This window comes from Gossypium arboreum, chromosome 10, assembly GCF_025698485.1.
Source record: "Gossypium arboreum isolate Shixiya-1 chromosome 10, ASM2569848v2, whole genome shotgun sequence".
Taxonomy (NCBI): Eukaryota; Viridiplantae; Streptophyta; class Magnoliopsida; order Malvales; family Malvaceae; genus Gossypium; species Gossypium arboreum.
This window is the reverse complement of record NC_069079.1, coordinates 95,561,812-95,575,809: the sequence shown is the minus strand read 5'-3', so window position 1 is coordinate 95,575,809 and position 13,998 is coordinate 95,561,812.

Here is a 13,998-nt window from a genome sequence, read left to right as displayed (position 1 = left end):
TTATGTCTTCATATGTTGTACGTAGCAATTTCTCTCCACTAATGTAGGTAGCATTGGAACTTTTGAATCAATAGGTCTTTAAGAAGGTTGTAACGTGGCTGGGCTTAAGTCTAGGTAAAAGATAGATAATTTTAGGCTTTTAAACCCTAGACTCAGCTTGTATCAGACCTTCGAAATAATCACCTTCAATACACCAACTTTCTTTGCTTTCATGTGCTCTTTTGTACATTCTCTTTTAGGTACATATGCTTTCTTTCTTTCTGTTTTTTTAATCTACACAAGCATTTTCCTGAATGTACTACAATTTTCAGAGCATTTTATACTTCTTTTCAACTCCCCAAACTTATTTTCAATGAATACTTGGAATAGTACCGAGTCTAGTGTTTGGGACAATTTTGAAATAGTTAAGAGAGGAGTGATGGCTAAATTTGCAAGGGTTCAAATAAAATTAGGCCATTTAGTCTCAAAGTTGGGTTTCAAAGGATAAAAATTTCATCATGGTTGGCTTGAAAGGCTCAAACGGTTGAAACAAAAGTTGCCTAAATCATTTCCAACATTCCATACTTCCTAGGATTTCGCCTTAAGAAACCACTAAGTCAATTCTAAAAACTTTCATGCATGCCTAAATTTCGTAAGAAACTTAAATTTTATGGTGTGATTTGCATGCTTTATTAGAAATACATTTATATCATTATTAAGCTAACATAAAAATTCATGAAAAAATAGAACTTTATTCATACTAAAGTTTAACATACTTAACAAAATTTCAAATTATTGAACAAAATATATCATAATCATAATTAACAGAAAAAAAATTTATTCTGAGTGGAAATCATTGAAATTTTTAGTCCCCCCAACTTAAAATGAAGAATGTCCTCATTGTTTAAAGTGAATAGATACTATACACTAGGTAGGATTTTAGAAAAAAGGAGGTGAGTCAATTTGACTGTTTAAGTACCAAGCTCTTTTCTAAATCCAATCCTAGACATGTATATACCCATTGTCACACTTTATACTTCGTGACTTTAGTGATTTCCCTCTCTTAATTTAAAATAATAAAAAAATTCCTAATTAACTTAATCCTAAAATGACCTAAGAACAGAAATAAAATAAAGTCAAGATCCCTCTTTATTTATTTGCAGACTCTTTTGAATTTGACTCATCTTTTGCTCCATCACTATCGCCTTTGCATGAATTGCTTCACTTCCTCTTTGATAATGGACTCCATGGTTCAAATATAAAATTTGGAAATTCAGGCAGAGAAATAAACGGGTCATTGTAAATATTCTTAAGAGCACATCTCATTGAGTCATCCCTTATTTTTGAGTATCTCCAGTAAGCTTGTTGCTGCCATTCCATATGATGCATTATGTCCTTCAACTTTGACAGTTCATCTCGAAGATTTAGGCTAGGCGGTTGAGCTCTAAATATTGAAGTTTTATCATCGAGCTCAATTTTTGGTTCTATTGGTTCCACCTTATTAGGGACTTCAGCCGATTGTATTGGCTCGATCCCTGTGGGATCTTCGTCCTCTTCACCAGGATCTTCACTTTCTTCAACTCGCTGCTATAGAACAGAAACACCAGCTACTCGGTAGAGGTCCCAATCTGTGACTATGCCCTGGTAATACCCTGTCTTCTTTACATTTGCAAGAATCTCAGCTTTTAAGCATAAAATTATTATTGTAAAGGGGAACTAAACAGGGCCAGAACATCTAGTGGAAAATTCCTCATTTCTCGTAGGATGATTTTTCCACATCAATGGTCTTTCTAGTTAAAATCAAATATAATAAGACCATTCGCTCTAACGAGATTGTAGTCCTATGCAAACTAGGCATAAGGCTAAAATGGATGAAATAGAACCATACCTTTGCAAGTGGTGTCAAAGATTCTCTTCGACAAGTGCGGATTCCTTGCTTTGACACAATCCACTTAGAACCTGGAACTGTACATTCCTCAAGAATTTGTTACAAATTTTTAGGCTCGATGTTGCTCATCAAAGAAGAATATTCATCATTTTTGAAATCAGGTAATTCAAAGAACTCATTAATAGCATTTGAACTTATTGGTACCTTGATTCCGTGAACTGGAACTTCTGTCAAATCGCTTGAGGTTAAAGTTGCGTAGAATTCATGAATTAGTTCCTCATCCACACTAGGCCTCTTTTCACAAAATAATTCCCAATTGAGGGCTTCAACAACTTGACGAATATGTATATGTGCCATAAAGTCTTTGTATTTGCTCTCTTTCAAAGTGAAGCCTTTCTCTGGATGCATTTGTTGATTTTTGAAGATACTCTCGTATCTTGCTTTGGCTTCTTCACAATGTAATTTGTTTTGTGTTTCATCAATTTGGGCACAAGCACGAGTTCTCTTGTGAGGCATGATTAATCTGAACAAAAGCTGGGAAAAATTATTTTCTAAAAAATTTAATTCACAAAATTTATTAATAATTCAGTAAACTGAAAAATTAAATAATTGAATAAAATTAAAATTTAGGAGAAAACAAATTATCTAACCACCTTTTTTTATAAAACTTAGAATTCCTAAAAATAATTAATAAACAAAAGTGGTCAATTTAAGGTGGGTTGGGAGATTCCGACTAAGGGGCTTGGTGTAGGTATGTGCCGCATTAGTGCCGGACAGCAAGCAGACTCATCAAGCAGGAGCAAGAAGTGGCACAGCTTGGCGCGATGAGCTTTATAGGTAGCAGGCCGCAAAGCTGAGTGGGCAACAGCTTAGGTGCACGCGCGCTGGAGCTGGAGAGATACAGCGCCAAGGTGCGGGCCTGGTGAGTGCTGGAGTTGGACGTGCGCAGGTGTTGGAGCAGGACGGGGTGTGCAATGCAGCGCACGATAGGGGCAGGTGTGCTCCGCATGTACAATAGAGCTGGGCTGCTGGGTGCTTGTTGGCCGAATGGCTCCTAGGCTAGGGGCTTGCGACACTTTAAGGGTTTTGGTGTTTGAGATTTGTAGTGATGAATGAATGGAGAAGGTGGTATTTATAATGAAGGGAATAGGACTTAAAGTAGAATTCTTAGAGAAACTTAATAGTTAAAAACTCTAAGTTGTAATTTTAATCCAAGTTAACAACAATTAATAATTAAATATATGCATATTAAATTATTAATGCTATTAAAAATAAAATAAACCAATCCTAATTCTATGCTAAATTGATAAAAATAATATATAAATTATAATAGATATAATTACATATTGAAGATTATCATCTTAAAAAAACTTATCAAATAAAATATGATTAAATTAAAACTAATTCTAACTCTAGATAAAGTTGATAATAATTAATATATATTATAATGGATATAATTATATATTAATAATTATAATCCTTTTTTATTAAACGAAAAACATTTATTCTAGAAGCCTTTTGAAAATATTTACAAAAGAGGCATTTAATTTTTATTATTTACAAAAGAGCAACCCAATTTGGAAAATAATTCAATTAAGTCCCTAGACTTAATGAAAATTTGAAATTGAGTTTCAATTTAAAACTTAGGTCAACCTTGACCTCTTTATTTGAAAAACTAAAAATTTATTTTTCTATTTAGGGAATAATTTCTCTGAAAATTATGTTAAAATCAATTCCCAAGAAAAATTGGAGTGACCCACTTAAGTTCCAATCTCCTAGACAGAATTGATTTAAACATACTAATCTCGAAAATATACCCTAAATCATTTATTAAAAAGTAAAATAAGAAAATTTAAACATATGATAGAATGAACGAAATTTGATTCCATTCAGTCTTATCTCCCCAATAATGTTTCAGAAGCTGAGCATTAACTTGAAAATTACCTCCCTTACCATGGAGTTCAACAACTCCGTATGGATAGACGTGATGAATCGTAAATGGATAGGACCAACTTGATTTTAGTTTACCTAGAAAGAACTTTAATCTGGAATTAAATAACAGGACTTTATCACTTGCTTCAAACTCTCGAACACGAATGTGCTTGTCATGCCATTTCTTAAGTCTCTCCTTGAGTAGTTTGGCATTTTTGTACGAGAACGTTTAGAATTCCTCTAGCTCATTAAGTTGGAGCATTTGTTTGAGTTGTTGAAGAGCCCAGTAAGCTTTGTGTTCTAACTCCAAGGGCAGATGACAAGCTTTCCCAAAGACCAACCTGTAGGGTGACATCCCTAAAGGTGTCTTGTATGCTGTCCTGTAAGCCCATAAAGCATCATCCAGTCTTTTGGACCAATCTCGTCAGTTCGGGCAAACTACCTTCTCAAGTATGCCTTTGATCTCCTTATTTTCCAGTTCAGCTTGCCCATTCGTCTTCGAACGGTAAGCTGTAGCGACCTTGTGTTTCACTCCATGTTTAACTAACAACCATTTCAACCAATTGTTCACAAAATAGGACCTTTCATCGCTAGTAATAGCTCTTGGGTTTCAAACCTTGTGAACACGTGTTTCTGCAAGAACTTTATTACAACCCTAGCATCGTTTGTTGGATAAGCTTCAGTCTTGACCCACTTAGACACGTAGTCTACAGCTACCAAGATGTACTTGTGACCAAAAGACGGAGGGAAAGGACTGAGGAAGTCCATGCCCCAAGCATCGAATAATTCTACCTTAATGATGTTTGTTCGAGGCATCTCATTTCTACCAGTGACATTTCCAACCCTTTGACATAAATTACAACTCTTTAAATAAGTGTATGCGTCCTTGGATAGTGTTGGCCAAAAGAATCTGGCTTCTAATACTTTGGTCGCAGTACGAGTACCTTCGAAGTGTCCCCCTGATCGTGTGATTTTGTGATAGGTTTTAAATATTTTTAATTACTTGTTCTTGAACTAACTATTATCGCGATGTAGGCAAGTGTACCTATCAAACAGTAGTATAGTTTTAGCAAGACCGGATTGTCAGACCCAAAGGAACTAAAAGTACTAGTAATGACTGTCTTTTTATTATCTAGCCTAAGAATAAAGAGGTTTTGTTTTAATTAACTAATTATCTAAACTAAGAAAGCACAGAGAAAGGAATTGGGGAATTGCTTTTGGGAATAATCTATTGACTTAAGACAATACCTAAGGAAAAATCCACCTAGACTTTACTTGTTATTCTGGCTCCGAATCGAACGATTTATTCATTCAACTTGTTCCGTAGAGATCCCTAAGTTATGTTATTATCCCTATTCAGGACTATTAACGTCTAATCCCTAGATTGAGTAACTGAGACTTTTCTCTAATTAACACTCTAAGGTTGCATTAACTCGATCTATGGATCCCCTTATTAGGTTTCACCCAAATTCAGCAAAATGTTGTCACCCTATGTCTAGGCGCGCAATCAACTCCGCTTAATTATGACAAATGTACTCTTAGACAGGGTCTATTCCTCCTCTGAATAAGAGCATGTCTTGAATCAGTATCCTGGGATATCAAAACAAGAATTAAGAACACATAATTAAGAACAAGTTAAATATTTATCATATGATTCAAAAAATAATAACAAGATTCGTCTTAGGTTTTATTCCCCTTAGGTATTTAGGGGTTTTAGTTCATAACTAAATAAGAAAACATCTCAAAAGAATAAAGAATATAAAACATAAAGAAAATTTGATGCGTCGTTGAGAGCACCAAAAATATCCTATTCCCTACAAAATAATGAAAAAGAACGGTAAAGGGGAACTAGGGTCGAATTCTCAGGGATCGGATTATACGAATGCTTGTTTCTCAAAAGCCTGGGCAGAATCGTGCCCAAGAAAACCTACATGAATAGAATTAAAGATTTGATTTGGAAAAAAAAATAAAAAGAATAGAATTTAAAGTTGACTGAAATTGTGATTACGAAAATAATAAAAATAATAAAGAGAGTTAAAGGAAAAGAAATTCTTATTGGTAGATTCTAGCCTCCAGTTGTCTCATTCCGCCTTGGGTTCAATCCTCGGCTTTTAAGTAACCCTTCTCAACTTAAGTAAGCCAGTTACAGTGGAAGAGGACACCTACGACCACCAACTCCAAAGATTAGACTTAAGATTTTTAGGGAACCTAACTCTAGCCAATAATCTAAGCTAGATCAACGCTTCTCAATGGCGAATCCCACGCCATTTTGTCTCTTTGGCTCGCCAACCTCTGATGCAATAAGTTAACGAACCGACTGTGCAATCCTTCCAAAACATAAAAAGCGACCGCCTTTGCATATGTTGAAAAGCTTACTTCTTAAGGGCCATGGATGAAAGCGTCAGCCCGTAGTGCGGAGAAACGATGAATACTTGGCGAGAAGGCTAAGTACGGATTCTAGGCCTCAAGAACCCTTTTTGGGGAATATTGACAACTTTCGGCTAGATAGGTTTTAGTGGCTCATGATAATGGTGGAAAAGAAAATAAATATAAAAATGGAAACGGGAATTTTATTGAAAGAAAATATGAAGAAACAAAAGCCTAAACTTTCAGGGGAAGAGTATTTACAGAAAAATATCAATACCCTATAGAGTCACTTCACCCCTATTTATAGTGCTAGGGAGATAGTCTAATTTAACTTAAATTCTAAAAAGATAAATACATTTAATTAAAGATAAATAAAGATAATTAGAATAAAATCCTAAAATTAAATAATCCTAATAATTATCTTAATATTAATTATCCTAATATAAATAAAATGGAGTCTTATAAAATAAAATCTCTTATTTTTGTATTTTTAGTCATTGTGTCTTCCATGCTTGCACTTTTGGCACAATATTTTTCCTGTGTCGCATGTCAGCCCATTGTGTCTCCAAATTCACACTTTTTTCCCTTAATTTTACTTTTGCCTCTAAATCAGTCCTTAAAAGATAAAAAGACATAAATAGCTCAAATTAGTAGGATCAAGCTCAGAATAAACACATGATTAATACATAAAAATACGTTATTCTAGAGCATTATCAAAACCCAAAACTCCTTGAAGGGAAATTGAGGAGAGATCTTCAGTCTTGATGATGAATCTGACTTCTAAGATGGATCAATCGGCTTCCTTGGAGTAATTTCTTACCCTCTATTCTCTGTCTCCCTTTTCCTTCTCCTCTAGGGTGTATTTATAGGCTTTGGAATGCCTAAAAGCCCTCAAAATTTGCCTTTTCCAAATTGGACTCAACTTGGGCTAGGCAAGGACATGCCCGTGGCACATGCCCGTGTTCGATTACTTCAGGCTGTGTTTGAGCCTGCCAAATTGACACGGCCATGTGGTCTGCCCATGTGAGGAGGTCCAGGCCGTGTTGATTTCGTACTTTGGCCCATTTTCTCTATTTTTGGTTCGTTTCTCATTCCTTTCGCTCTCCTATGCTCTCCTAAGTATAAAACATGAAATTAAAGCATTAGGAGCATCGAATTCACCAATTCTAATGAGAAATCATCCATAAAATGCATTAAACATGGGGTAAAAATATGTATAATTTACGGTTTATCAAATACCCCCACACTTAAGCATTTGCTTGTCCTCAAGCAAAGTTCTAAACTCATAATCAAAATAAATTCTTCTCAACTTATAATTTCTATCGATAATATCTCACATTAATCCATAAGTAATCATACATTGCGAATTCAACTAAAAGAACATAAAAGTTCCAAACATTCCACGTTGAGTATTTAATCATGCAACCATAGGTGTCTCCCCTCATCTAAGTAATTACCTTTGATTAGAATATCACAGAGTTTCACATCCTCACTAAAGATTCACTCAAATCACTCGAGGTGTTTAAGGACAATAAATGAAGCACTCAATGGTCAATAATGAAAAGTCATTGCCATTGGCTTGCATGAAAATCAAATTTCCACCACTATAATTTAAGATGATACATCAATCAAAAGGTCTTTAGAGGGTTGTAATGAGGCTTGGTTAGGGGGTATGGTCACATGCTGAAAGAAAGGGTTAGAATCGAGATTGAATTGAAAAATTACCTAACTAGAAAAAGAGTTAATCATTACTTGCGACAATAGAGCTTCTTCTCAGAATATGAAATTACAGATATGTATACATAGTTTTTTTTTTTAAGAACAAGTTAAAAAATATAGACTAACTATTAAGAAAAAAACATAGCTAAGCAATCCATTCAACTCAATTCTCGAAAAAAATAGGGATTAATTTAGGGGATTTCAATAATAATGGGTTAAAGTTTAATATTAAGGGTAATACAAGACATGGCTTGTTAGGCTCAAGGGGGTTTACTAGGGGTTAATCGTGAAGTAGGCTTTTCATGGTATGAGTGGGTTAATCCTAAGTACTTTAATCATTTTGACATATCAAATCAAATGGTGTGGTCTCGACATGCATAATCAAGCAAGTTCTAGAATAACAGTTCAATACTGACGCACTCAAAGCAATAATAAAAGTGAGCATGAAAGAATTAATAAATGCTCAAAAGGCTAAAATATCTCACAAAAATTATGGCTTTTTGATGTTTAGACTCCTGAATTCCAATTCAAAGTAATACCTAGGGGAAACAACCTATAATTTTAAATTCTTAAAAATCAACTTATCATGCTTGATTCTTTAAAGTCTTAAAGTTTAAACAATCAATGCATAAATCCCTATGTTTTAATTCAAGATATATCAATCAAAATCATAAATTAATTAAAATTTATCCTAAATATGATATGAAAGCTTTTCAAGAGAACAAGGCAATCATTCAGGGATTTTTCTGATAATGAAATAAATACCCCCCACACTTTAGATGTACATTTCCCTTAATGTACAAAGATAGATATTAGAGTATATAAAATTAAGATAGGGAGAGAAGTGAAACTTTATGTATTAAGAATAGATGATATTCTTGGATTGACGAGATCGAGTATTGGAGATAACTCTGGATGGCAAGCTTGACTCTGAAGGTAAGCCGTTTTTAAAAGGAAAACAAATGAATCTTAAAAACTTAATGAAAGAAAAAGAAAAAAAGATAATTATTCTAATTTTTCAAGTGGCACGGCCGGTGCACACGCCCGTGTGGTTCATGTCCCCTCTGTGTTCATCGCGAATTGTGATGTCGTCACACGGCCTTCTCGCATGCCCGTGTGTATAGGTTGTGTGGCTACATGATCGTGTTGCACGGCCATGTCTAGCGTGGTTTGCTTCTCCCACGGTCGTGTAGGTTTTCGCACGCTCGTGTCATTCTGACAATGAAGTCCACGGGTGCTAGACACAGGCGTGTCGCAAGCCCATGTTTATTTGGCAGATTCGACCACAGCCATGTCGCACGGCCGTGGCATTTTCTCTCAGTCCGTGTTTGGGGAAATCTTCTACCCTATTTTTGCATGGCCATATCACACGACCGTGTTTCTATCCGTGTTTGTTACACGGCCTTAAGCACGGCCGTGTGCTAGGCCATGTAGAGTTGGGAACCTGTGCTTTAAGTACTCTGTTAATGACCTAAATGTTTAAAACTTGAAATGTAAATAATTTAAAATCGATAGTATTCGGGTTACCTCCCGAGAAGCGCTTGTTTATAGTCTAAGCTCGACTGTTACCTTGTTGGTTTATTCAGGGCAGTTTGTGGAGTCGTAGCTCCTCTCCATCGACTTTAAAATTCTCACCATTATAAAGTTTGAGATGGTGTCCATTTACTTTGAAAGTACCGTATGATGGGTTGTAACACCCCTAACCCGTATCCATTGCCGAGCAGGGTTTGAGCATTACTACCATTCTGAGATCACTAAAAAATTTAAATACTTACCGATTCAATGCATCATATAAATAAATATATTACCATTCAATCAACAGTTTGATAGTTGTATAAGCATCAAACAACAACATTGTTAGTATACTTGCACATATCTCATATAAATTCAACAACGATATATCTATTTTCTCGACATATCGCACTTGAGTTTAATAATAGTCTCAATTACATAATTTCCTTGTATCAACATATCAAAGATAATCATATATGTACATGTCATGAAACATATCATGCTCTTACCGTTTCTTCATAAGCATATATCATTCATTTCATTATATCAATATTTCATGCTCCATCATTTCCATATATTTTATGTATATTTATTAGGTAATAGCTTATATCAAACTTAACATAAATTATATTTCATGTACTTATACTTATTTCGTTTATCTATCTTCATAATTATTTCATATAACCATTCGTCATCGATACATATTACGAATATCAATTGTTCAATGATGCTAGAGCGTCTCGCGTCCACGGTCTTATTTATCTTTGACATGATGCCATAGTGTCTTTCAACTATGGTCTTACTCATTTTCTGTCATGTTGCCATGGTATCTTTCAACCATGGTCTTGTTCATTTCATATCACATTGCCATGGTATCTTTCAACCATGGTCTTACACATTTCATATCAGGTTGCCATGGTATCTTTCAACCATGGTCTTACACATTTTATATCAGGTTGCCATGGTATCTTTCAACCATGGTCTTACACTCAGGTTGCCATAGTATCTTTCAATCATGGTCTTACACATTTCATATCAGAGAGCACACTCCTGAACCTCATCCTTGCAATGGGATTACCGGTCGAGCTAAATCCCGCAATATAAACTCATAAAGTATTGTCGGGATTACCAGTCCAGGCTAAATCCCCTTATTCTCTTGATACCAATCTTTAACTTGATTTTCTCTCTCCTCCAGCTTCTATTTCTTGAATCCAACTTGATATTCTAACTCCCCATGTTCTCCTTAACATTTCTCTCTCTTGGTAGCTATGGAAATTCATTTGATTTTTGGGTGAAAATGGTGAATTTTTGGTAAAAGGACCAAATTGTAAAGAAAGTAAAACTTTCTTTCTTCCTCTCTTTCTCTCACGTTAGTTTGCATGGAAAGGAAAGATGATGAAAATTCTTCATCTTTCTTTTCTTATATACTAAATAAATAATAATAAAATAATATTAAATATCTCATAAAATATTAATAAAATAATATTTATTTAATTAATTAATTTAAAATATCATTAACATAATCATTACATTCTAGAATTCTCTCTCTTACTAATTGACCATTTTGCCCTTCATGATCTTTTAGAATTCCATCCTTGAGTCATCATTTAATTTGGTAAAATTACAATTTAGTCCCTCATAGTTCTTCACTTATTCAATTTGGTCCCAATTCATCCATTTTCCTTAGTTTCTAGATCATTCTACCCTTAAAATATTTACACTTTAACCCTTTAAGTCTTGAGTATTTACTCTTAGGCAACAAAACTTTTCTAACTTGTACAATTTAGTCCTTTCCTGAATCAAGATATCATAATTTACTTCCCAATGTTGCCATAACTCAAAACTTCCCTTTTTATCACTTTATTTCCTTATTTTATTATATCAAGGATAATATATTACTTTAAAGATTTTCAGGGTATTACATGGGTGACTTACCTCTATTGTGCCATATGGAAGAACATATTGAATTACGAAGGGTCCTGACCATCATGATTTTAGTTTCCCGAGAAACAATTTGAGTCTTGAGTTGTATAGTAAGACGAGATCTCCACCGTCAAATTATTTTCGTTGCTTTAAACGAATGTCATGGCGCCACTTTGTTGCTTCCTTGTATAGGCGTGAATTTTCGTATGCATTGGCTTGCCATTCATCAAGCTCTTTCAGCTATATCAACCTATTTTTTCCTGCAAGTTCGAGATCAAGGTTTAGAAATTTAATAGCCCAAAAAGCTTTATGCTCTAGTTCAAATGGTAGATGACAACTTTTTCCATAAACAAGTCTGTAAGGTGATGTCCCGATAGGAGTCTTAAAAGCAGTTCTGTAAGCCCATAAGGCATCGTCTACTTTCGTTGCCCAGTCTTTTCTGTTTGATTCTACTATTTTTTCAAGGATCCGTATGATTTCTCGGTTTGCTACTTCAACTTGTCCATTAGTTTGAGGATGGTATGGGGTGGCTGTTCTATGATGAACTCTGTATTTCTTAAGGGTTTTTTCAAATTAGGTATTACAAAAATGAGTGCCCCTGTCACTGATAATTACTCTAGGTGTTCTAAATCTCAAGAAGAGTTTTTTAAGGAAACGTACTACCACCCTAGCATCATTAGTAGGTAGAGCTTGGGCTTCTACCCATTTGGAAATGTAGTCAACTGCTGCTAAGATGTATTTATTCCCAATGAACTGGGGAATGGGCCCATGAAATCAATACCCCAAACGTCAAATATTTCACATGAAAGCATAAAGTTTTGTGGCATTTCATCACATTTAGATATGTTACCTGTCCGTTGGCATTTGTCACATGAAGTAACATACCTGATAGCGTCTTTGGATAATGAAGGCCAATAAAAACCTGATTCAAGTATTTTGTGTGCAGTCTTAGTTCCACTATAGTGTCCTCCGATTGGCCCTAAGTGGTAGTGTTCCAATATTTTTGATGTTTCTAATCTTGTAACGCATCTTCTAATGACTTGATCTGCACATCTACGAAACAGAAATGGGTCGTCCCAAAAGTAGTTTTTCACATCATTAGAGAATCGCTTCTTTTGCTAGTGTGTTAACTCTTTTGGGATAATGTTAGCAGCTAAAAAATTTGCGATGTCTACAAACCAAGGTACCTCGGAGTTAGATATAACGAAAAATTATTCTTCAGGGAACGAATCATTTATTCCAACGTCATCTAGTTCTCCTGTATTGGATTTCTCAAGCCTGGAAAGATGATCAGCTGCGAGATTTTTAGCTCTTTTCTTATCCTGAATCTCCAAGTCGAATTCCTGCAATAGGAGAATTCATTGAATGAGTCGAGGATTTGCATCAGTTTTAGTTAAAAGGTAGCGAAGGGCAGAATGGTCAGTGAAAACAACAACTTTAGACAATATGAGATATGATCGAAATTTATCAAATGCAAAAACCACAACTAGCAACTCTTTTTCCATAGTAGTATAATTTTCTTGTGCAACTGTTAAGGTTTTACTAGCGTAATAGATAGGTTGAAAATGTTTGTCTCTTCGCTATCCCAATACTGCACCTACTGCAAAGTCACTCGCATCACACATTAGTTCAAATGGCAAGTTCCAATCAGGTGCAATTATGATTGGAGCATTAATTAATTTATCCTTTAAAGTATTAAATGGTTTTAAACATTCTTGATCGAAGTTAAAAGGTATATCTTTTTCTAGCAATTTAGTCAAAGGCTTAGCTATTTTAGAAAAATCCTTAATAAATCTTCTATAAAAACCAGCATGTCTTAAAAAGCTTCTAATAGCCTTAACCGAACTAGGAGGTGGTAATTTTTCAATTGTTTCTATTTTAGATTTATCCACCTCAATCCCTTTACTAGATATTTTATGCCCTAATACAATACCTTCTAGAACCACGAAGTAACATTTTTTCCAGTTAAGCATAAGGTTTGTTTCCTCACATCTTATTAAGACTCGTTTTAAATTTTTAAGGCAGAGATGGAAAGAGTTATCGAATACTGAAAAATCATCCATAAATACTTCCATGATATCTTCTACAAGTTCGTCAAATATGGCCATCATATAGCGCTAAAAAGTAGCAGGAGCATTACATAATCTAAAAGGCATTCTACGATAAGCAAACGTACCATATGGGTATGTGAATGTCGTCTTTTCTTGATCTTCAGGAAGTATTGGGATTTGGAAGTAACCAGAGAGTCTGTCTAGAAAGTAGTAATTCATGTGTCTGGATAATCTTTCCAACATTTGGTCAATGAATGGCAAGGGAAAGTGATCATTTCTTGTGGCATCATTCAGTTTCCTGTAGTCTATGCAAACTCTCCATGCTATGACTATTCTTGTTGGGATTAATTCATTCTTCTCGTTGGTCACAACCGCCATGCCTCCTTTCTTGGGGACAACCTACACTGGACTTACCCAAGAACTGTCAAAAATAGGATAAATAATTCCAGCATCTAGAAGTTTAATTACCTCAGCTTTTACAACTTCCTTCATGTTGGGGTTCTGACGTCTTTGAGCTTTCACACACGGTTTGTATTCATCATCCATCAAAATTTTATGGGTGCAAAAAGAAGGTCTGATTCCTTTAATGTTAGAAATTTTCCAAGCTATGGCCTCTTTATGTTCTTT